The sequence below is a fragment of the Pogona vitticeps genome, chromosome 3 (assembly GCF_051106095.1).
Source record: "Pogona vitticeps strain Pit_001003342236 chromosome 3, PviZW2.1, whole genome shotgun sequence".
NCBI lineage: Eukaryota > Metazoa > Chordata > Lepidosauria > Squamata > Agamidae > Pogona > Pogona vitticeps.
Genome location: NC_135785.1, coordinates 149368156 through 149392393, shown reverse-complemented (window position 1 = coordinate 149392393; position 24238 = coordinate 149368156). Strand labels below are relative to the sequence as shown.

Sequence of the window (24238 nt, the reverse complement as noted above, 5' to 3'; positions counted from 1 at the left end):
CTGACAGACATCACACGTTTTGCAATAATAAGTAATCTGTAGACCCATACCTGGCCAAAAGAAGTTCTGGGTAACCCTTCTTTTGGTTTGTGTGATCCCTATTTGTGCCCCAAACAAACTACAGCACTGATGATACCTGTCTGTCATGGGTTTGGAGGGAAAGTTCCATCCTATGGGGAGTGGAAGGCGGGACATCAGGGGGAGGAGCTGTACTGTATATATATGTGGAGCTTGTGTGAGGAGTGAAGAGTGGGAATCTGTGTGTCAGACTGAGTACAACTGTGTGTCAGTTAGTACCTACCTGATAGGTTCAGGTTTCTATCTGGGTAGCCAGAACTGATAGGTTCAGGGTCTGTGCTTTACTTTAAAGTGTTCTGTGTGAACCAAACTGTTGTATGTATGATTGAGACTAAGCCACGTTACAGTATCTTATTTACTTGATCTTTTTATTTACCCTGTTTGTTATTTAAATAAACCTTGTTCTTTTGTTTGTTAAAAATCCATTCCTGGTCTGTGTGACTTCTTATAGGGAATGGTTGGTGGCAGCTTAATTAAAGTGTGGTATACTCCAGTAGGTCTGGGGATGTTACATTGATTGGTGTCCAGCGTGTGGGATACGACTGGTCCAGTGGTCCAGCAAAGCCTTGGCAAGTGTGCCCAGAGCAAGGGGGGGTCTAGTCAGGGACAATCTGAGAGCGCGTAGGTAATCTTCTAGGCTTACCTCACGGGGAGGTACGCTAGTGGAAGAACGTGCACACTCAGATTGGGGACTAGATTAGGGAGCTCTGAGGCAACCCGTTTTGGCGGGAAAGGGCTGAGGCAAAGCTGTGTGAAGTAACAGTGATCTAGCCTGTCTGATGAGAGGCCTAGCAGAGGGGGTGGATTCTGCCTGGCAACAGTTGCAAGTTAGTGCTGAAGGAACAGCAGCAATCTATAGAAGGCCGTTCCTGAGGCAAAAGGAAAAAAGTCGTCGCTTTATTTTGAGGCTTGACTTTTGAAGGCAGCCTGTTCTGGGGGGGATTATGTCCTTGACTCGAAGCCAAATGGTAGAAATGGAAAAAGAAGAAAGATTGGAGAGAGAGAGGATGGCATTTGAGTTAAGAAAATTGGAAAGGGAGGCCAGAGAAAGAGCTGAAATCAGTCAGGCAGAGGCAGATGCCAAGGAAAGGGGAATGGCCATGAGGATGAAAGAGATGGAACTGAAACACAGAATTAGAATGGCACAATTAAAATTGACATTCCTAAATAAGAAAAATAACAATTTATCAGTTGAAGAAATTTCGGAAAGAGAAAAGTATGAGGCTCAGGTCAGACAAAGTGAGCAAGATCTTGAAAAATATAATCAGCAAAAAGACATTAAATTAAAAGAAATCAGAGATAAGACTGAAGAAAAAGTAAAAGAGATAAAAGCTAGGGCTGAGGAAGAAATTTTACAGATCAGGGCTGAGTTTGAGGCTAAGCAAAAGGAGCTGGATTTGAGAATAAAAGAGAAGAAATTGCAGCTAGAAAAGAAACCACCAAGACCTCAGATTTTGGAGGGAAAACCAAAACCAGATGAGAAGGACTCCAAGTACAGCAGAAAATGTTATTTCTGTCAGGGAAAGGGCCATCTAATCTCAGAGTGTGAGAAATGGAAGCAGCTAAAGGGAAATTTGCCTCATGATTTGAGTGGAACCAAGCCAAAAGCTGTGTTCTGTGTCCAGAAAGAGCAAAGCTCCTTGCCACTGAGGGAGCCTGTTGCCATGGCTACTCAATCTGGAACAGTTACATCTGCTGATCAGGCTGGGGAAAATGTTCCTCTTGTGGAGGTCAAGCGCTGCTTACTAGTGAGGACAGATTCGCAGTTGTTTGAGACCGCAGGGGTGGACGTAGGAATACTTGACCATCAGTATAGGGGGCTAAGGGATACTTGTTCCCAGGTGACCCTGTGCCATCCAGATATTATTCCTAGGGAGTATATAATCCCAAATGAGAGCCTAAAGGTGGCAGGAATTGAGGGGCAGGTGATCTCACTGCCAGTAGCTGAGGTACCTGTGAGCTTTCAAGGCTGGAGGGGAGTTTGGCGGCTAGCGATTTCATCGACTCTGCCAGCAGCCGTGCTCGTGGGAAATGACCTGGCTGAACATGTGAAACGGGTGCTAGTGATTACACGCTCACAAGCCACCACGGGGACAGTTCAGGGGGGTACTGAAGGGCCCGAGGCGGAAGCAGATGATGGTAGTTCCGAAGCTGTGGTGGAAACCTTAACCACAGACAGCAAATTTGGCCAAGAGCAAAAGGCAGATGCCACTCTCCGAAAGTGTTTTGAAAAGGTGACAGACATCCAGTTAACACCTGAAACCCCAGCGAGATTTCACGAGGAAAAGGGAATTTTATATAGAGAGACCCTGATGAATATCTCAAAAGGGGGAGATGGGATCAGAAGTCAGCTAGTGGTACCTGAAAAGTATCGCCCCATGATCTTACAAAGGGGGCACTCAGACATGTTTGCTGCGCACTTAGGGGTGAACAAAACACAGCAGAGAATCACACAAAATTTTTACTGGCCTGAAATAGGGAAGCAGATCAAGGAGTTCTGTAAACAATGTGATGTGTGTCAGAGGCAGGGGAATAACCGTGACAGGACCAAAGCAAAGTTGTGCCCTTTGCCTGTGATTGACACCCCGTTTAAATGTATAGGAGTGGATATTGTGGGACCTTTGCCCAAGGCCACAAAGAGGGGGAACCGGTTCATTCTCACCATTGTGGACCATGCCACAAGGTACCCCGAAGCCATTCCCTTGACTAACATTGAAACTAACACAGTGGCAGATGCCTTGGTGGGGTATATGTCCAGGATGGGATTTGCCTCAGAAATAATCACAGATTTGGGCACATCGTTTACATCAAAGCTCATGAAACGGTTATGGCAAATCTGTGGAATTAAACACAAGGAAACCACTGCCTATCACCCCGAAAGTAATGGGTTAACGGAGAAGTTCAATGGGACTCTGATGCACATGATTAGGGCTTACTTGGCAGAGAATCCAAACAATTGGGACCAGAAGCTGCAATCCCTTTTGTTTGCTTATCGATCAGTGCCACAAGCCAGTACCTGGTTCAGTCCGTTTGAACTTTTGTTTGGGAGAAGGGTGTAAGGTCCACTTGATTTAATCAAGCAGAATTGGGAGCAGATCACCCAGGATGACCCACAAGATGTTGTGACATATATAGACTCTTTAATGAATGACCTGAAGAGAAACCTAGAGCTAGCAGCAGAAAACCTGCAAGCTCAGAAGGTCAGACAGAAAACCTGGTATGAGCAGAAAGCCAGGGAGAGGCACTTTAACCCAGGGGAGGGAGTGCTTTGGCCTAGGCCCTGCAAAGAGAACAAACTGCAGCTGGGTAGCCCAGAAATAAAATACTTGGGTCACATAGTAGGGGGAGGAATGATCAAACCCCTAGAGGCCAAAATAGAAGCCGTTCGTGATTGGCCCAGACCCAACACCAAGAAAAAAGTCAAATCATTTCTTGGGTTGGTGGGCTACTACAGAAAGTTCATCCCGAGGTTTAGCGAGATGGCGACTCCGCGGACCGATCTGACGCGGAAGAAGACTGATGACCGCATCCCGTGGACCAGCGACTGTGAGGAGGCGTTCCGGAGGTTGAAGGAGGCGCTCATCAATTATCCAGTGCTGCGTGCTCCAGACTTCGACCGGGAGTTCATCATCTACACCGATGCGTGTAACAGCGGGGTAGGAGCAGTTCTTTGCCAGGAGGATGAGAATGGTGACCAGCATCCAGTGTCCTACCTGAGTAGGAAACTCCAGAAAGGTGAGAGACATTTGGCAACCGTGGAAAAGGAGTGCCTGGCCATAGTATACGCGATCCAGAAGGCCAAACCTTACATCTGGGGAAGACATTTTGTTCTGTGCACTGACCACTCACCACTGCAGTGGTTAAAGACAATGAAAACCCACAATAGTAAACTTATGAGTTGGGCGTTAAACCTGCAAGATTATGACTTTGAAGTGAAGGTGGTCAGAGGGTCAATGAACTGTGTTGCTGACGCCTTGTCAAGAAGACCCGAAGAGTGAAGACGGCGAAGAAACCATGGACTATGTATATGTTGGTGACCAAAAGTTAAATGTACCTGTTTTTTTTTTGAACAGGCTTGGTTTGTATTAATAAAGGTAACTTAATGTATTGTAAATGTTAATGTTTAAATGCCTAATTGATATGTTTAACCTAGAGTGTAAGTATGGGATTGTGTTATTGTATATCTGTTTTTGTGTGTTTTGATCCTGGTTGTTTTTTTGGAGAAAAGCACTTTAGCTTTTCCCCTGCAAAACAACTTATAAAGAGGGGAGGTGTTACATACAGCACTGATGGTACCTGTCTGTCATGGGTTTGGAGGGAAAGTTCCATCCTATGGGGAGTGGAAGGCGGGACATCAGGGGGAGGAGCTGTACTGTATATATATGTGGAGCTTGTGTGAGGAGGGAAGAGTGGGAGTCTGTGTGTCAGACTGAGTACAACTGTGTGTCAGTTAGTACCTACCTGATAGGTTCAGGTTTCTATCTGGGTAGCCAGAACTGATAGGTTCAGGGTCTGTGCTTTACTTTAAAGTGTTCTGTGTGAACCAAACTGTTGTATGTATGATTGAGACTAAGCCATGTTACAGTATCTTATTTACTTGATCTTTTTATTTACCCTGTTTGTTATTTAAATAAACCTTGTTCTTTTGTTTGTTAAAAATCCATTCCTGGTCTGTGTGACTTCTTATAGGGAATGGTTGGTGGCAGCTTAATTAAAGTGTGGTATACTCCAGTAGGTCTGGGGATGTCACAGTACTTATTTCACCTTCTGGTGGCTTTAGGGAAAGGACCTTCAAGATCAATTCCCAGCCTTTGGAATGGGGTAGAGATGACTGGTGAAGGACATAATTTGGATTTAGTCCTATCCTGCCCTGTCCCTCGTCTCTGACAGACATCACACGTTTTGCAATAATAAGTAATCTGTAGACCCATACCTGGCCAAAAGAAGTTCTAGGTAACCCTTCTTTTGGTTTGTGTGATCCCTATTTGTGCCCCAAACAAACTACTGTGAGCTTGATTTATTATGTTCTCCCTGTATTTACTAGGGTCCACTAATTGCTTTTGGTGTTCTCCTTCTCCTCTGTATGGGGTGGCTAAAGTTTCTGTATACAAAAGGTCTTTATCCATGTAAAATCTTTCAGGGCATTCAGGAGACAATACAGTGGGCATTCTGGCTGCTTCAAAGCAAACCCCCAAGCTAATGTCCTCCCTCTGCTCCTGGGCAAAATAATGTTTATTGGGATTCTTCAAAAGCATGAAATCAGCTTCAGCACCACTATTAATCTGGTTATTCAAGGGACTCTCTCTCTCTCCAGGCCTTCCCCTGCTACTGTATCCAATTCTGCTGCAGTGGTTGATGTTTGGTCCCCCTTTCAGCATGTAAGTATAAAAGCACTCTTGACATGCTCTATTAAGTCCTAACTGATTAGAAAAGCAGCTGGTATTTCATGTGAAACTGCCACCTGCCACTTTCCAGACAAATTCCCATAGTTTATCTGAACCTCTGCCACTTTCAGCACTACAGATTCGTTCCCAATTCCTTTTAAGGTCATAGTTCTGCCTGGAATTATGTCATCCTAGGCTATCGAATCAGAATGTACTATAGAAATTTGAGATCCTGTGTCCCTTATAGCAATGTATTTCTTTCCTTCCACTAATATCTCTTCACCAGCATTTTTGTGAAGAGTATTGTCATTTTGGATATAGTAACAATGTACTATAGGGGCTTCAGGAATGTCCTCCTCAAGATCAGTAGAAGCTGTGGTTGCCATGGAAACAAGACTCTGGTTACTACCTCCCTCAGAGGATTCAACTTGTTTTAAACAGTACACTTTTTTGGTTTGATTATCATTCTTCCCAGTATTAAATTTATCTCTTGTACATTGGAACTGTAAATGCCCAGACTGGCCACAGTTGTAACACCTATAATTCCTTCTTTCACTCTGGGGAGATTTGGTAAACTTTTCCTCAGAGTTCATCTGGTTCTGAGGACTAGGCCGTTCTAATTTAGCTAAGGCACTACCCTGGCCTTCATTCCCTGTTGTTTTACTGTGGTACAGTTCGTAAAAAGGTTGGTTGAAGGATTTCATATGGTCATCCCAGGCTGGCTTGTTAACTTTTACCTCAGAGAATCTGGGGTCTTTGTACTCTCTAATATGATCTGCCTGTTCACCAGCTTCTATTAGAATTTTAGGATTTTTGTCCCTAATCGGATAGCGCAATTCCCCAGGTAAAATAGAGTAAAATTGTTCTAAGCCTATCACAATTTTCATCACTTCTAGAGAAATAACTGTTACATACAGCACTGATGTTACCTGTCTGTCATGGGTTTGGAGGGAAAGTTCCATCCTATGGGGAGTGGAAGGCGGGACATCAGGAGGAGGGGCTGTACTGTATATATATGTGAAGCCTGTGTGGTGAAGAGGAGACGCTGGGATGTGAAGACGAAGCAGCAGCTGGGAAGAAGAAGCTGGTGTGGGAGTCTGTGTGTCAGACAGGGTACTACTGTGTGTCAGTACCAACCTGATAGGTTCAGGTGTCTGAATGGTTAGCCAGAACTGATAGGTTCAGGGTCTGTGCTTCAAGTTAAGGGTTCTGTGTGAACCAAACTGTATGCATGTATGAATGAGACTAAGCCACGTTACTATATCTTATTCACCTGATCATTTTATTTTTCCTGTGTGTGTTTTAAATAAACCTTATTCTTTTATTTGTTGAAAATCCATCCCTGGTCTGTGTGACTTATTAAAGGGAATGGTTGGTGGCAGCTTAGTGTAACTGTGTGACAGGTCCCAGTAGGTCTGGGTTTGTCACATTGATTGGTGTCCAGCGTGTGGGATACGACTGGTCCAGTTGTCCAGCGGTCCAGCAAAGCCTTGGCAAGTGTGCCCAGAGCAAGGGGGGTCTAGTCAGGGACAATCTGAGGCGCGTAGGTAATCTTCTAGGTGTACCTCACGGGGAGGTGCGCTAGTGGAAGAACGTGCCAACTGGGAAGACTAGATTAGGGTGCTCTGAGGCAGCCTGGTTTTGGCGGAAAAAAAGCTGAGGCAAAACTGCGTAGTAACAGTGATCTAGCCTGCCTGCTGAGAGGCCCAGCAGAGGGGGGTAGGCTCTGGCTCGCAACTGTTGCAAGTTTAGTGCTGAAGGAACAGCAGCAAGCTCTAGAAGGCTGGTTCTGAGGCAAGAAAAAAAAAAAAAGGTGGTCGTTTTATTTTGAGGCTTGACTTTTTAAAGCAGCCTGTTCTGAGGGGGGATTATGCCCTTGACTCGAAGCCAGATGGCAGAAATGGGTGAAGTGAAAGACCCCCAGGTTGACCAAGGTTCTGAGGATGAATTTGGCTCAGTGCAGGGTGACAGCACAGGAGAGCAGAACCCAGAACTCAGGAAAATGCTCATAGCCCAACAGCATGAAGTTCAAATGAGGCAGTTAGAAATAGAAATGGAGAACTCAAAGGGGGAGGACTCTATTGAGTTTAGCAAATGGGATCAACAACTAGATCCAACCTTGCAGCAGTGCTTTAAGATGGTTAGCAATTGTCCAGTAACCCCTGAGAACCGTGAGAGATATTATTGTGAAGGCCTTTTATGTAGGGAGATCTTAATAAACTCCACGAAGGAAAAATTGCTTGTAGTTCCTTCTAAATATAGAAAGAAAGTAATGGAAAAATGTCACACAGACACCCTATCGGGACATTTAGGGATGGCAAAGACTAAGCAGAAAGTATCCCAGAAGTACTACTGGCCAAAAATGGGAAAAGAAATAAAAGAATTTTGTCAAAGCTGCACCACTTGCCAAATGAAAATAAATAGTGAGGAAAAATCCAAGAGGGATGATGACTGGGATAGGTATATGGAAGAGATGAAAAATATTGACAATATATTTAAGCAAATGGAAAATAGACATATTGAACAACTGAAAGAGAAACAGAGGTCTGGGTTTACTCTATTAAGGCAAGTTTTTAAGGATGCATACGGCATAGATGAGTTTTCTGAGGGAAAAGATTTACAATCCAAAGTGGCAGTGGATATGGTTTATGAGTGTGAAAGAAAGAGAAAGCCACAAACTATTCTGAAACCAAAAGAAGGCACACAGGTTAAGGCACAACAAAACCTGAATTATTCTGAAGGAAACATGAGGGAAACATGGGACCCTAAGTACTCTCAGGGACCAGGGAAAAGCCAGCAAGGGGGAGGGGCCCGTGGTGAAGGGAAGCCCTCAGACATGAAACTAAGACCTCAGATTTTGGAGGGAAAACCAAAACAAGATGAGAGAGAATCAAAATACACCAGAAAATGTTATTTCTGTCAGGGAAAGGGCCATCTAATCTCAGAGTGTGAGAAATTAAAGCAGCTAAAAGGAATGGTGCCTCAGGATTCGAGTGGAACCAAGCCAAAAGCTGTGTTCTGTGTCCAGAAAGAGCAAGGCTCATTGTCACTGAGGGAGCCTGTTGCCATGGCTACTCAATCTGGAACAGCTACATCTGCTGATCAGGCTGAGGAAAATGGTCCTCTTGTAGAAGTCAGGCGCTGCCTGCTGGTGAGAACAGATTCTCAGTTGTTTGAGACAGCAGGGGTGGACGTAGGAATACTTGACCATCAGTATAGGGGGCTGCGGGACACTTGTTCCCAGGTGACCCTGTGCCATCCAGATATTATTCCTAGGGAGTTTATAATCCCAAATGAGAGCATGAAGGTGGCAGGGATTGAGGGGCAGGTGATCTCACTGCCAATAGCAGAGGTACCTGTGAACTTTCAAGGCTGGAGGGGAGTTTGGCGGCTAGCGATTTCATCGACTCTGCCAGCAGCCGTGCTCGTGGGAAATGACCTGGCTGAACATGTGAAACGGGTGCTAGTGATTACACGTTCACAAGCCACCACGGGGACAGTTCAAGGGGGTAATGATGAGCCAGAGACGGAAGCAGGTGGGGGAAGTTCAGAAGCTGTGGTGGAAACCTTAACCACAGACAGCCGATTTGGCCAAGAGCAAAAGGCAGACGCCACTCTCCAAAAGTGTTTTGAACAGGTGACTGACGCCCAGCTAACACCTGAAACCCCAGTGAGATTTCTGGAGAAAAAGGGGGTTTTATATAGAGAGACCCTGAGGAATATCTCAAAAGGGGGAGATGGAATCAGAAGTCAGCTGGTGGTACCTGAAAAGTATCGCCCCATGATCTTACAAAAGGGGCACTCTGACGTGTTTGCTGCACACTTAGGGGTGAACAAAACACAGCAGAGAATCACACAGAATTTCTACTGGCCTGACATAGGGAAGCAGATCAGGGAGTTCTGTAAACAATGTGATGTGTGTCAAAGGCAGGGGAATAGCCGCGATAGGACCAAAGCAAAGTTGTGCCCTTTGCCTGTGATTGACACTCCGTTCAAATGCATAGGGGTGGATATTGTGGGACCTTTGCCCAAGGCCACAAAGAGGGGGAACAGGTTCATTCTCACAATTGTGGACCATGCCACAAGGTACCCTGAAGCCATACCCTTGACTAACATTGAAACTAACACAGTGGCAGATGCCTTGGTGGGGTACATGTCCAGGATGGGATTTGCCTCAGAAATAATCACAGATTTGGGAGCATCGTTCACATCGAAGCTCATGAAACGCTTATGGCAAATCTGTGGAATTAAGCACAAGGAAACCACTGCCTATCATCCTGAAAGTAATGGGTTAACTGAGAAGTTCAATGGGACTCTAATGCGCATGATTAGGGCTTACTTGGCAGAGAATCCAAACAATTGGGACCAGAAGCTGCAATCCCTTTTGTTTGCGTATCGATCAGTGCCACAAGCCAGTACCGGGGTCAGTCCATTTGAACTTTTATTTGGGAGAAGGGTGAAAGGGCCCCTTGATTTGATCAAACAAAATTGGGAGCAGATCACCCAGGATGACCCACAAGACGTTGTGACATACATAGACTCTTTAAGGAATAACCTAAAGAGAAACCTAGAGCTAGCAGCAGAGACCCTGCAAGCTCAAAAGGTCAGAAAGAAAGATTGGGATGACCAGGAAGGCAGGGAGAGGCACTTTAACCCAGGGGAGGGAGTGCTTTGGCCCAGGCCCTGCAAAGAAAACAAACTGCAGCTGGGTAGCCCAGAAATAAAATACTTGGGTCACATGGTAGGGGGAGGAGTGATAAAACCCCTGGAGGCCAAAATAAAAGCTGTTCGTGATTGGCCTAGACCCAACACCAAGAAAAAAGTCAAATCATTTCTTGGGTTGGTGGGCTACTACAGAAAGTTCATCCCGAGGTTTAGCGAGATTGCGGCTCCGCTGACCGATCTGACGAGGGAGAAGACTGATGACAGCATCCCGTGGACCAGCGACTGTGAGGCGGCGTTCCAGAGGTTGAAGGAGGCGCTCGTCCAGTATCCAGTGCTGTGTGCTCCAGACTTCGACCGGGAGTTCATCATCTACACCGATGCGTCTAACAGCGGGGTAGGAGCAGTTCTGTGCCAGGAGGATGAGAATGGTGACCAGCATCCAGTGTCCTACCTGAGTAGGAAACTCCAAAAAGGTGAGAGACATTTGGCAACCGTGGAGAAGGAGTGTTTGGCAATAGTCTACGCGATCCAGAAGGCCAAGCCTTACATCTGGGGAAGACATTTTGTTCTGTGCACTGACCATTCACCACTGCAATGGTTAAAGACAATGAAAACCCACAATAGCAAACTTATGAGGTGGGCTTTAAACCTACAGGACTATGACTTTGAAGTGAAGGTGGTCAGAGGGTCAGTGAACTGTGTTGCTGACGCCTTATCAAGAAGACCTGAAGAATGAAGACGGCGAAAGAATATGGACTATGTGTATATAATGATGACAAAAAGTTAAATGTACCTGGGTTTTGAATTTGGTTTGTATTAATAAAGGTAAATTGATGTACTGTATATGGTAAAATGTTTAAATGCATATTTGCTATGGTTAACTTGGAGTGTAAGTATGAGTAAGTATAATATGGTATGTATAACTGTTTTTGTGTATTTTATACAGGTTGTTTTTTTGGTGAAAAGCACCTTAGCTTTCCCCCTACAAAACAACTTTTAAAGAGGGGAGGTGTTACATACAGCACTGATGTTACCTGTCTGTCATGGGTTTGGAGGGAAAGTTCCATCCTATGGGGAGTGGAAGGCGGGACATCAGGAGGAGGGGCTGTACTGTATATATATGTGAAGCCTGTGTGGTGAAGAGGAGACGCTGGGATGTGAAGACGAAGCAGCAGCTGGGAAGAAGAAGCTGGTGTGGGAGTCTGTGTGTCAGACAGGGTACTACTGTGTGTCAGTACCAACCTGATAGGTTCAGGTGTCTGAATGGTTAGCCAGAACTGATAGGTTCAGGGTCTGTGCTTCAAGTTAAGGGTTCTGTGTGAACCAAACTGTATGCATGTATGAATGAGACTAAGCCACGTTACTATATCTTATTCACCTGATCATTTTATTTTTCCTGTGTGTGTTTTAAATAAACCTTATTCTTTTATTTGTTGAAAATCCATCCCTGGTCTGTGTGACTTATTAAAGGGAATGGTTGGTGGCAGCTTAGTAAACGTGTGGCATATCCCAGTAGGTCTGGGTTTGTCACAATAACTTTTTCACGTGTCGTCATTTGTCCAGATACTGGTGTAACTTAGACACCAACTGAGCATAAGATTCTTCAGGCCTTTTAGTAAGGTTACAGAATTTTCACCTGAGATGTTCTGCATTTATCCAATATCTGGAAAATACCATTTTTCTATAGGCTTCAAAATCTGTAGCCTGTTCTAGGGGAATCTGAGGATAAATCTCAAGCAATTCTCCAATTATCCTTTCACTATCTCGGATATTAAAGTCCCAGGTCAAAAGCGATAAGACTCAGGACAGTCCCCTTTCTTATATTGGGGAAATTTCTTAAGATCAATTTTAGGCAGAATTCCATCATTGGGGCTGTTATCATGGTTTTTATTTCGAGAGGTTATTTCCAATTGTCTCAATTTGTATTTGAAAATCCATCTCTTTCTGTCTTAATTCCATTTGTCTGGCCTCTTGCTCAAATGCGATTTGTCTGGCCTCTTGCTCAGCTTTAAGCTGTAATTCCTGAGCTTCAGCTCTGGCTTTTTCTCTAATTTCTAATTCCCTGGTTCTCTCTCTGATCTCCAATTCTTTCCATTTAAATTCCTGTTGTAATTTCCAATTTGAAACTCTTGAGAGCTTAGGACACCTGGTCTTTCTGAGATATTTTCCTCAGTTTCTAACTGTTCTCCTGGAGTTAAAGGGTCTCCATTTCCCTCCATTTCCTGAGGTACTAAATTTTGTGCCTCTTGAGACTCAGTTTCCACTGTTACTGGCCTTTTAGTTCCTTTGGGGGGCATATTTATCTGAGCTACTTATTCTAGAGTGTGTTTCTACTGATTTTATAATGGACCTGTCTTTCTTCTTTTACTTCCAGTCACTGAAATTATTTCTATTTCAAGCAAATGCTTTTTCTTGTCTTCCCTCAGATCTGCTCTGACCCCTGGCTTCTGCTTTTTCCACAAGTGCTCTCTAAACTCTTAGAGCCTTGTCTCTTAAGCTAGCCCACTGGGCCTTCAAATCTTGAGGTAAAAATACACAGGAATTATCTCTCTGAGTCGTTCCCCATCTTAGACCCCTCCAGATCTGGGTTCAGAAGCCCCCACCACTAAACTTTTCCCAAAAGCTCTAGTGAGGAACCAAACTTCTTTGCCACAGACCTCTTGACTCAAGAAAAATTCTTTTTAAACTCAGGCTTGACTAGATTTCTTCGTATCCAAACTCAGGCTTCACAGGATTTCTTTTTATCCAACTGCTGGACACCAATTGTGGTGTTTGTCCTCATGCCCCTTGCCTGCCCCTCCCAACACAGAGCACACAAAGGCAAACTACTACTCCTTTTTACCCCGCTGCCACCAGTTGATCACTAAATCAACTTTAATTATGAAGATGCAGGTTCAGACTTCACTGTCTTTTAAATAAAGCTTGTTTATTGATTACAGATATTATTAATCATAGGTAACTTCTATTATCATCAATCTCAACCTTCTATTTGTTATTACAGTTCTTCTTCACTTTTCACTCTAATCTCTCATCAGATATCCCAAATACCGCACTCTCCTTCTCCACTCTCTCTCTCTCCCACTGACTGATTGACTGCTTTCACTCTCTGACTCTGCCTCTTTATTACATTTCTCTCAACTACACCTCCTAGTAACATTAGCCTACAACATGAATATTCATAACTACTTAACATAATAAGGGTGAGTGCTACAAGGAGGGAATGTCAAGGTTTCCAATTTTGTATAAATAAAGTATTAAATGATTAAGGGCACAGACTTTATAGCACTAGAAATGTGAAATGTGATTATAACATGGAGGTTGGAACAAGAAGGAACTTCAAATTTATGTATTTATTTATTTATTCGATTCATATCCTGTCTATTTAGAGGCAAGCCACTGCTCTTGGTGGCTTCAAAAAAGTAGCATAAATAGACAAACATAATTATAACAATAAACATACAGAAATGGATGGGTGAGCAGTTAGAAAAGTTAGTTTTTCACATGTGTGTTCAAATATGATAAAAGACTAAAAATGTGCTTCTGCTTTAATAAATTATTTAAAAATTTACTTTTTAAGGCTATAATCTCTTGTATTTTTGGGTTGAAATATGATTTAAATTCTTGACTATAACTTTTACAACTAAAAGTTAAAATTGAAACCTATTTTTTCTGACTACTTGTCTGAAACTTAAATCCACTCTTCATCTTCACCAGTATGCGGATGACACGCAGCTCTACATCTTCTTTTCTCCAACTGCAGGAGATGCCGTTCTGTCCCTTCAGCATTGCCTGGAGACCGTACGGGAATGGATGCAGGAGAACGGGCTGAGGCTGAACCCGGACAAGACAGAGGTGCTGAGGGTGGGCGCTCCCACAGTTGGGGATTTGGGAAACTCCCTCATCTTTGGGGGTGTGACCCTGCCTGCCAGGGATGGGGTTCGCAGCTTGGGGATTCATCTGGACCCGGCGCTCACTATGGAAACTCAGGTGGCGTCCGTGGTCTGTACTGCATTTTTCCATCTTAGGCGGATAGCCCAGCTGCAACCCTACCTTGATGTGGGGGCTCTCACTACTTTGGTACATGCGCTTGTAATCTCAAGATTAGACCACTGTAATGCGCTCTACGTGGGGCTACCTTTGAGGCTGCTGACGAAACTACAGGTGGTGCAGAATGCTGCGGCCAGATTACTCAGTGGAGTGAGAAGATACCAACATATCTCGCCCACTCTGGCCGCATTGCATTGGCTGCCCATCCGGTTCCGCATCGACTTCAAAGTGTTGATGCTTACTTACAAAGCCCTAAACGGTTTAGGACCTTGATACTTGGTGGAACGCCTTCTCCCACCAAGATCTACCCGTGTCACTCGAGCGAGCCAGGAGGTGAGGCTGAGGAGCCTGACGCCGAGAGAGGCCCGGAAGGAAAAGACCAGAAATCGGGCCTTCTCGGCGGTGGCTCCTCGCCTCTGGAACAACTTACCTCCTGAGATTCGCGCGGCTCCCTCGCTGGGCATTTTTAAGAAACAATTAAAAACACTGATGTATAGGCAGGCCTTCCCAACAGATAACCCCTGACGAATTTTCCTTTTCATATTTTCTTTGATTTTTATTTTTGTCTAGCCATAATGTTTTTAAAATTTACTGTTGTCTTTGATTATAAGCCGCCTAGAGTGGTCTAATATGACCAGATAGGCGGGATAGAAATAAAATAAATAAATAATAATAATAATAATAATCTTTTTAGGCATGTGTACCTATAGATTTTGCTCGTAGCTATGAGAATGATATTTAGAGGTCACATATCTTTGACTTCTCAAAAAGTTTTATGTTTTCAATAACTCTTGGATTTTTATTCATAGAAGCAATGGGGATAAATAAAAGTTGTAGAATTAAACAAGCTGATGTTGCCTGGAATTATTTTTCTGTGCTTATTTCACCTTGAGTGGAAGCAATGGCTTTTTCTTATCCTCTGAGAGTGATGGAGCAAATTCAGAAGATACATTTCTGGTAAGCTAGGCAGGAGCATTTAATCAACATAAACCTTGATACCCAAGTGAACTCTTATATGATTGCCATGATTATCTGGTTTACACTGGAATTAACAATTTCAGAGGTAAATGTCAGCTATGACAAACCACCACAGGCTCCAAGAGGTATTATATAATGCTCTATAGTCCTTGATTGAGTGTCATACTTTTTAATCTTGATAACTCAATCTCTTCAACATACATCAGTTTGATTGTCTTGTGGGAATGGATTTTAGGCCACCCATATATTGGGCTAATTTCAGGTGCATTGTAAGTTCACAAGCTAACCTGCAATCAATGAAAAATGAATCCCCTTTAACAAGTAACAGATAATTCTAAACTAAACATATTCCTCACCTGTAATGAACAGCCATCCCAAAGGTATTCAGATTCAGTCTGACAGTTACCTGCCTGTCACTTTGCTAACCACTGGGATTTATGCTGTTTATGACATCATGTATGACATCTGAATATCTCCTTTGCATTCTAGGCTGTTTCCAGGGCAACACAGCAGCCAGCCAACCTCTCTAAATAGTTAAGCAATTAGACTGCCTCGAATGTTTGATGTTTATATTTGCTCTCATAACCTAAATTTTGTGTGGTCCTTGAAATCCTTCTTGCCATATTTATTTATTTATTGTTTATTGTTCAATTAATCCAATCAAACATTGTTTCACCTGCTATCTGTATATTTAAGTGAATTCACCCTGTGAAAGGAAAATTCATGAGGCATTGTCAATTTCCACATAGTTTAATATAACCTCACCTGTGTAGCATTCAGCATAAAACCATAATCTTGACCTACCAACCAACCAACATTTATTGGATAATGGAAAATATTTGGGAGAAAACTCCAAGGTGCTTCTAGGAGCCAAAAAGTCAAGGAAATTATAAATTAAGTTACCTCAGTTTTACAATTCATACAACAATGCCTTTCTATTGGCATGGTATTCTGAGGGATTTAGGTATGGAGATTTACTTCAGTTCACATGTTAGCCCAACTAGAAGAGATCAACTGAATCAATGAGAATATGGTAGGTCAATACTTATACAGTATACATTCCACTAACAGATCTGTTCTGATTGGGACTGACAACTGGAATTAGGCTTTCTCTGGTTGTTTGTAGTAAAACATGTATGTATTTATTAGCTACCTGTATATCTCATCATTCCCCCACTGGGCTGAAAGTAGCATGCAAGGTTATCCTCAGAGCAACCATATGAGAAGGTGAGAGAAAGTGGCATGGCCTATTGTGAAGATGATAATTCAGTGACCTTTTTCAATTACTTTTTTGTGGCTCCTAGGGTCATCCTGGCTTCCCCACTGAAAAATATTGGACAAAAAACAGGGGAGAATCATTACTCCTAGAAGTATCCAAGACCAGGAGCTCTCCTTTAAAGGAAGGTGCTGGAGGGGGCTTTTATTATGTAGGCAGAGAATTTTCAACCATTTTCATTTTAGTCATGTATTTAAAAAGAACAGTAAAACCACATTCTTAGTGGCAGTGTGGCACACATTCACAACTCCCACCATCCCAGTATATTCACAGCTCAAATACAGGCTTAAGAAGGTAGAGGCTTTCTTTTTATTGACCTACCTTCCTAACCTCAAACAAATGTTTAATCATGTGACATGAATTCCAGCCTGCAAAACAATATTACTTAGACGTGTTTCCTGTATAATCCCTTTTTAAATGCTACTACTATTTGAATCATTCTTGAAGTCTGCATTTGTTTGTTGCAAACTTGCTGGAGATTGATCATTTTCTTCTGAGCTGGTAATGAAGGTTTGATTTTAATTAAATTCATTTTAATAAGCAAAGTAGATTTAAATCATGCAGTTTATTATGTCTTGGTTTGCAAAACAAGCATGCCTTAAAATTACCTTAAATAATGCTTACAATATGGAGGCATTAGTGAATGTGGTTAATTATGTTACAAATTAAACAGAATGACATATTAACTTAATAGAATTCTTCTTGTGTGGATAATACATTCAGTTCTCAAAGCTAACTGTAGATTTCTAAAAGGGTATTGATAAGTAGCCTATGTGTAAGTAATTGGATTTGCTCACACTCCTTGAATATTTTTGCTCTTCCTACTCCCGCTTTCTCTTATGTATTTCTTATGCCTTCAAATCTTTCCTCTTCTATTTCTTCTCTACAGTTGTAAGATGTGTGTGACAGGACTTCTCTTCTTTTTTTACATTAGAGCTTTATATAAAAATCATTTTACAACAGAAGAAAACATATAACATTGAGGAGAAGACAGTGCCCTCAAAATGCCCTTCAAAAATAACTTTGACAGAAAAGTCAAGTGGAAAAATCCATGTAATAAGACTTATTCTGTGAAAAAAGATCAGGGCTGATCCTGTATGTCTTGGATATTGGATGGAAAACAACTTCTCCCATTATTTCTACTCCCTCTCCAAAAATTCATACAAACGTGTTTTTCTCATTAGAGGTTTGATTTTCATTTTTGTTCCCTGGGCAGTATGGGCAGTTCTGAGAGCTGTAGTCCAAAAATATAAGCTTGCATGCCTCTTTGGTCTCTTCTGAATGCTGCCTCCAGGACCCTTGCAGTGAAGCAGCTGAGGTGGAGGGAAGGGTTCTTCACCTTGCAGTTGGTAGAGGTGGGACTAGCATGTGATGCCATCACAGTGCAGTGATGTCAGTTCAGGGGTGGGGCAAAGTTCTTATATAGTGAGCCCCACCCCAGAGCTGATCCTTTTTTGCCATGAGAAACTTGTGAGCCAGGGTGATGGTTGGTCACCTTCTGGCACCAGATAGGAATTTTGAGCCTGGCTACCCTGATTAGAATACAAATGGGGCCTGGGTGATTTTCACTTGTCCCATTCTGTTTCTGAGGGGGCAAAAGGGCAGATTTTAGGGCAGTATTGTATTTAAATAGGTCACAACCTGGAGGGTAGTGCATGGAGAGGGGTTGGTAGTGGTGAGCCCCACAGGGTACTTTTGGTTATTAGGTGCCCTGAATGGGTACCATGATTTGTGAGATTGAGGTACACAAGCAGGGATGGCCTTCTGAGGCAGCCTTGAGTGATGACCCACCTTGGTTCATTAGAATCAGGATGGAGATGGGCCCAAAGATGTCTCCCCAATTTGGACTGGCTGGGGGCAATGCTGGCAGGGTACAGCATCCCCCCAGAGCAGGGACTGGCTTGCCTGGGACTGGAGAGGGGCCTAATTGGTCCACCTTCTCCTGTTCATAGGCACAATGCACTATTTTTGGCCCACCTCAGTTCAACTATTTAAATAGTCAATAAAGTTGTGCCCTGAGTTTGACCCATCAACTGTTTCTCATCTCTTTATTTACTGTTGGGGGGGGGGGGGAGACCACATCCTCTAGTGGCTAAAATATACATTTTAAAAAATATACTTTTCACATGTGTGGGAGCCGTAGGAAATCTGGGGTCCCTCAAAACATGGTGAATTCCCCCCCCAATGCCACCATAAGGCAAAAGGAAACTTTCTGGCCCTTTGTGGTTTTTTCCCAGAAAAAAACGTTTTTGGGGTGGTGGGGATATATTTAGGCTCCAAAGGGTCCTCATGTGGCCTGCATAGCACGAGTCCACTCCTGCCCTTTAGTGATATGGTTCCCCATTAATCTGAGAAAGGACTTTAATGGTAGAGGGAGTTAACTTCCGGCACTGTACAAAATATAGACCTGAGGGTGGGTATAAAATGCACATGAAGCCTACTGCTTCCTGTTCTTTACTGTTTCTATGAAGTGTGTAAAGTGACTTTGGGTTGTTCCTTTTCAAATATCACTGACTTCCACTTTGCATGTTGTTCTCAAGGAAATATCTGATAGAATCTCAAAACCATAAGAACTGAAAACGGAGCTAACAAGGGAAAAAATAATTCTAATGTTTATTTAAAAAAGGTTTTTAATAATTCTTGAGCTGTAGAATTGCCTTAGGACCTCAAGATGTGTAGATAACTCATTGGCATCCATCTACTACCACTGAGTGTTTGCCTATTTCTATTTTTAATTAAACCAGCCAGGGGAAAATTTTAGCTCGAAAACTAATTATTTTTCTGAAATGTGAGGATAGAGCCCATGAGGCTTCTTTTGGCTGCATCCTCATGATATGTAGCACTTCTGTTAATCAAAAATCTTGTCTGATCAATGTATAACATGGCTCCCCACACACACCTTATTAATTAAGCAATGCTTTTTGAATTTGAAATTGCCTTGTTGTGCAGCTAATATTGCTTACTAACCATACGATGGGTTCCATGTATAATTGATTTACCATTCTGATACATTTAAAATAAATTAGAAGCATTATATTTATCTTCATCAAAATCCAAGCAAAAAGCCAGGGAAGGCATAAGAGAACGCTGTAAACAGACAAGGCCAACTGGCAAAGTTAGTATTTATAGAGATCAATCCCAAATGATCCACATTATCAGCACAGCATAGTACTGAACACACTCAATTTTTAAAATAAGTTCGGAAAGCCAATGTGCAAAGACCAAAGTACCAAAATATGCTGGCCAGATATTTCGCTTGAAAACAGAAAACTATTGGCCAAGATGGTGTGATAGCAGCCAAGCTTAGCCCAACACATCTTGTTGCCTAAAGGCATTGCAGTCTCTGACTCCAATTTTGTTAGGGTAGTGCACCTGTTCTGGGTTTTATTCCAAACTTTAAAGGAGATCTCCAAGATGCTGAGCATATTTTGGGGACAGAGCTCAACATATAAACAAACAAACAAACAAACAAACAAACAAACAAACAAACAAACAAACAAACAAACAAACAAACAAACATATATAATAGGCCTTGTATAATGTAGACTAAAAGCCAAAACAAATTCACTAGCCCATTGAAATCAAAGTCAGCAACCGCCACTGACCTAGGTCAAAAAATAAGGTTGCCATATGGAAGCTTCCTTCTCTAGTAGTGATGGGTCAGCATCCTCCACTCCATCTGTTTAGGGAATACAGAACTGCATATCCAGCTCTGTCGTATGAAAGAGAGAAACTGCTGAGGAGTTTGGGTGGACTGGCCAGAATGTTGTTGCTAATGCTGAACACACATTTGTTGTGAGAGGTTGTAGTCTCATGCACTGCCTAAGAGACTGGCTATCCTTGATGTCAAAAACTCTTGTGTGCACATCATATTCTAGTCCATGTCTCTTGCAACATTATGTATAATGAGAGTAATCATAGATGATGGAGCTATCTCTCTCTATCTTCTTTAATTTTCCAGAATAGACTCTCTCTAGCTGCTAGGTTCTCAGAGGGTTTTTTTTTTTTTTTTTTTGGTGGCTGCCTTTTTCTATTGGGACATCTTTGCTTGGTGTTTCCTTTAGGTTGTACACTTACTCCTCCACAGTGGCATGCATGAATAAATGTTTAGTGCAGCCATCTAAAGCCTCTGAGAACCTAGTTACAGTCACAATGTGTGTGGTTGCATCTGTACACCATTCAGAGAGCGTACACATGGGTTCAACAGTGAAGGTACTTTAAGTCCAGAGAATCTTTCTGCTTGCTAAAGGTAGAGACAAATTCTTCACAGATTAATTCTACTCAGACATTATTGTAAGGCAGAGATGAAGAAATTCCACAAGCTTGTTGCAATCTATTACCAGTAACAGGAAGTAGAAATCATAATGTCCCAATCAACTACTCTGAAGGGAAATAAGTTGTGTCCAGGTTTTAAGATTAACACATTACAAGTAGAGATACAACCTTAAAGGATCAGAACTGCTGAATAGCTCAGTGGCTTAGGTCAGAGTTTGAGAGTTCAACTCCCCACTGGGCCTCCCTGAGAAGGGCTGGACTTGATAGTCCATAGGGTCCCTTCCAGTTCTGCAGTTCTGCAGTTCTAAGGTTGTTGTTGTTGTTGTTGTTGTTGTTGTTGTTGTTGTTGTTGTTGTTGTTGTTGTTGTTGTTGTTGTTGTTGTTGCTGTTGCTGTTGCTGTTGCTGTTGCTGTTGCTGTTGCTGTTAAGGCATTAAAACATTATTTGGGTGAAGTAATGTAATGATTTAAGACATAATTTAAACACCTATCATCATAGGCATCCTTCAGTCTCGAGACACTATGGTAACATGCTCTGAATTGAGGAGTGTCCTCTCCAGAGCTTGAAGCCCGGGTAAGGTAATATGGAGAATAGGCTGTTACCCAAGCAGCAGATCCCCCCTCTCCACATTGCTGAAATGGTCCAATGGAAAGGCAAGAACCAATACAACTGGTTCCAGCAACGTCGCAGGAGTTGGCAGAACGACACGAACTGCCTTCGGGACTCCAGCTCCGGATTTTGCCTCTAGGTTAACTCCTGAAGCCTTTTCCATCAGTGGATATAGCCACAAGGCAGTGGAGGTTTGAAATCGGAGTTTTCCTTCTCCTAAACACCTAGTGATATGAGTACTCCACTTATTACTTTGAACTTGTTCTTCTTGTACATTTTCCCACAATTCCATCAAAATTATTATGTTCAAACTAATTAATGCTTTGCGTAATTATTATTAATATAGAGAATTCAGATAACACTTTATAATTCAAAAATACATAATAAGGAACACTGAAATATACATTGCTATTTAGTGTCAACTGGTGTCAACTAAATTAACAAAAGTAAATTAGGAATGGTACAGTGCAGTGGTTCTTAACCTTGGGTTACTCAGGTGTTTTTGGACTGCAACTCCCAGAAGCCTTCACCACCATCTGTGCTGGCTGGGGTTCCTGGGAGCTGCAGTTCGAAAACACCTAAGTAACCAAGTTAAGAACCACTGGTATAGTGGATAGAGTAATAGATAAGGACTCAGGAGACCTTTGTCACACAGCAAGAAAGCAACTGGGCATAGCATCTCCTGAGAGGCAAGTTCAGCCAAGTAAAATAACTTCTGAATCCTTCTTTTTATACAGTAAATATCCCATTCTAGACCTTTCCACCTGGTCCTCCAATAAGACATGCAGTTCCTGCCATGTTCCAGATAGACCAGAGCACTTTCTGTTCCCATCTCAATTCATTTTCCAGTTAGTACAGCACCAGGGAACCAAATAGCTTAGCCTTGAAGGCTTCTCTGACAAAAAAATTGTTGCAGGTACTCCTCTCCCTTGTTACCAGGTGGGCTCTGCCACAATTCTCAGCCAACTGTTTCCACAAACATGGAAGGAAACCTGATTTTCCAAGATGGAGGCCAAGTTCTATGTCCCTCAATTTCTCAGTTTCTTCATAATGTCTGTCCTATTTCTGTTGGATTTTGTACTCTATCAGCAGACATTCACCATAGAAACCTGCACTTAAGATTCCAATTCAACATGAAATTAAACATCAACAGAATTGTACATGTCTCTTCTTAGAGTCTTCCTTCCTTGGTCAACAGGGGAACTAGACTCTTATTATACTCCACTGCCATTTGCTCTTTGTTCTTAGTAACACAAAGGCACAATTACCTGATAGTAAGGGATACCAGTTACCTAACCAATTTCTCAAAATTCGAAAGTCCTTAATCATTTGAAAGTGAAAATCAGGACTCCTGATGACACTTTGAAACATAAGGAAACCTTGTGGCAACCAATTCTATCAATCATACAGCAGCACGGGGTGCATTTTAAACTGCAGCAAAACACCAATAACACTATCCATCAAAAGTTTCTTTTAATTTATTCAGCAGTAACCCATGGCTAATAAAAACCAAATTATTTTTTTTAATATCCAGCGTCTTTGAGATGTGCCTAGAGCTTTGCCTCGGATACTTACCTTACAATATAAAGTTCATGGTTTATTCAGCCACAGCAGCTGTTGTAAACCTTAGGTTGTCATTTATTTTTCAGCTTCTGAAAAAGATTTATCATCTGATTTCCAATGCAGCATACATTTATGCCTCTGATCTAGAGTTAAGCTAACCGTGTTGATACTTTATGGGGTATTAACAAAAGAAGAGGATTGGCTACATGGCTATAATGTGATCAACTATAAATATGACTTTTTTTTCCAAACTTACATCCCCTTTCATAACTTGTTTAACTGGAATTGTTTTAAAAAAGATATTTTCCCTCTCCCTGACTCCAAGCCATTTCTTCACAGGGTCTATGGAGTTCAGTTACATAGTCTGGCCATGTGATGCTTGCTTTGTCTTCAATATGTATTTCCCACTTCTGGTGTTTCAGGCCCAGCTGTGGGACTGAGGATGTGATCAGATGGCTGGAAGGGTGTGCACCTGATCACACCAGAAGTTGTTGTTTTGGAGGGAGCAATCTCCCTTAAAGTGGCTCTTCCTTCTGTTGGGGAATCGCTTGAGACTGGCCCCAAAGAGTAGTAGCCCTACTGCTGCATTAAAAAAATGTTCAAAAACATGCACATGTTGTAAGCACGGGAAGCATCCGAGCTTCATATGGAACAAGGTTAAGAAGAAACTACAGCTGGAATTTGGACAAATGTAACAAAATCGAGACAGAGTTTGTCACTTCCCAACCTAGGTCTTTTCTCTACAGGATCTGTGCTCCACCTCAGAGCTATTCTGTTTTTCAGTAGTCAGTATCTCTCTTGGCCATATATATAGGTCTTTTCTCTACAGGATCTGTGCTCCACCTCAGAGCTATATATACCTACCTGAAGCTTAAGAGCCTCTTCAGAGGCCCTGCTCCATCTTCCCTGCCAAGCAAAGGGAGAAGATGCTACTGAGAGGGCCTCTCTGTTGGTGGCACACTGACCATGAGATCTTCCTAGTATTGTCTTTATGCTCTGGCTTTGGTCCTTGCTGAATATCAGAGCCAGCCTAGGACAATTCAATAGCTTAAAGAAAGCAGACCAGTCTAAATGGCACTAAGCTCTGTTCACCTTGTTTCCATCTGGAGTCATTGCCTCACTTTGCATAATAACAGGCCCAAACCTGCCTTTTCAAAATTTACTTAGGGCTTTAAAGAACTACTTGGACTCCAAATGCTTTAGTGCAGTCTGGTCAATATGCAGCATTCCAAGGATTTGTTGGTTTGTTGGTTTGTTTCAGCACCTGAGGCTACCTGAGAACTCCTCACAAAACCCTTGCTTCTCCTCCTAGAGACTTACAGGACTATCCATTTTTGCATTGGGAACCTTAGACCCTCAACCC

At 42.5% G+C, this 24238-nt stretch overlaps 1 long non-coding RNA gene across 1 annotated transcript in view; it reads left to right on the top strand.

Moving 5' to 3' along the window:
* Positions 1-6364: 6364 nt before the first annotated feature.
* The window catches only part of LOC144588445 (uncharacterized), a 407977-nt gene continuing 390103 nt past the window's right edge, over positions 6365-24238 (top strand). The window contains exon 1 of the long non-coding RNA XR_013544019.1: positions 6365-11382. This is a non-coding gene — a long non-coding RNA (uncharacterized LOC144588445). The remainder of the gene's footprint in view (positions 11383-24238) is intronic.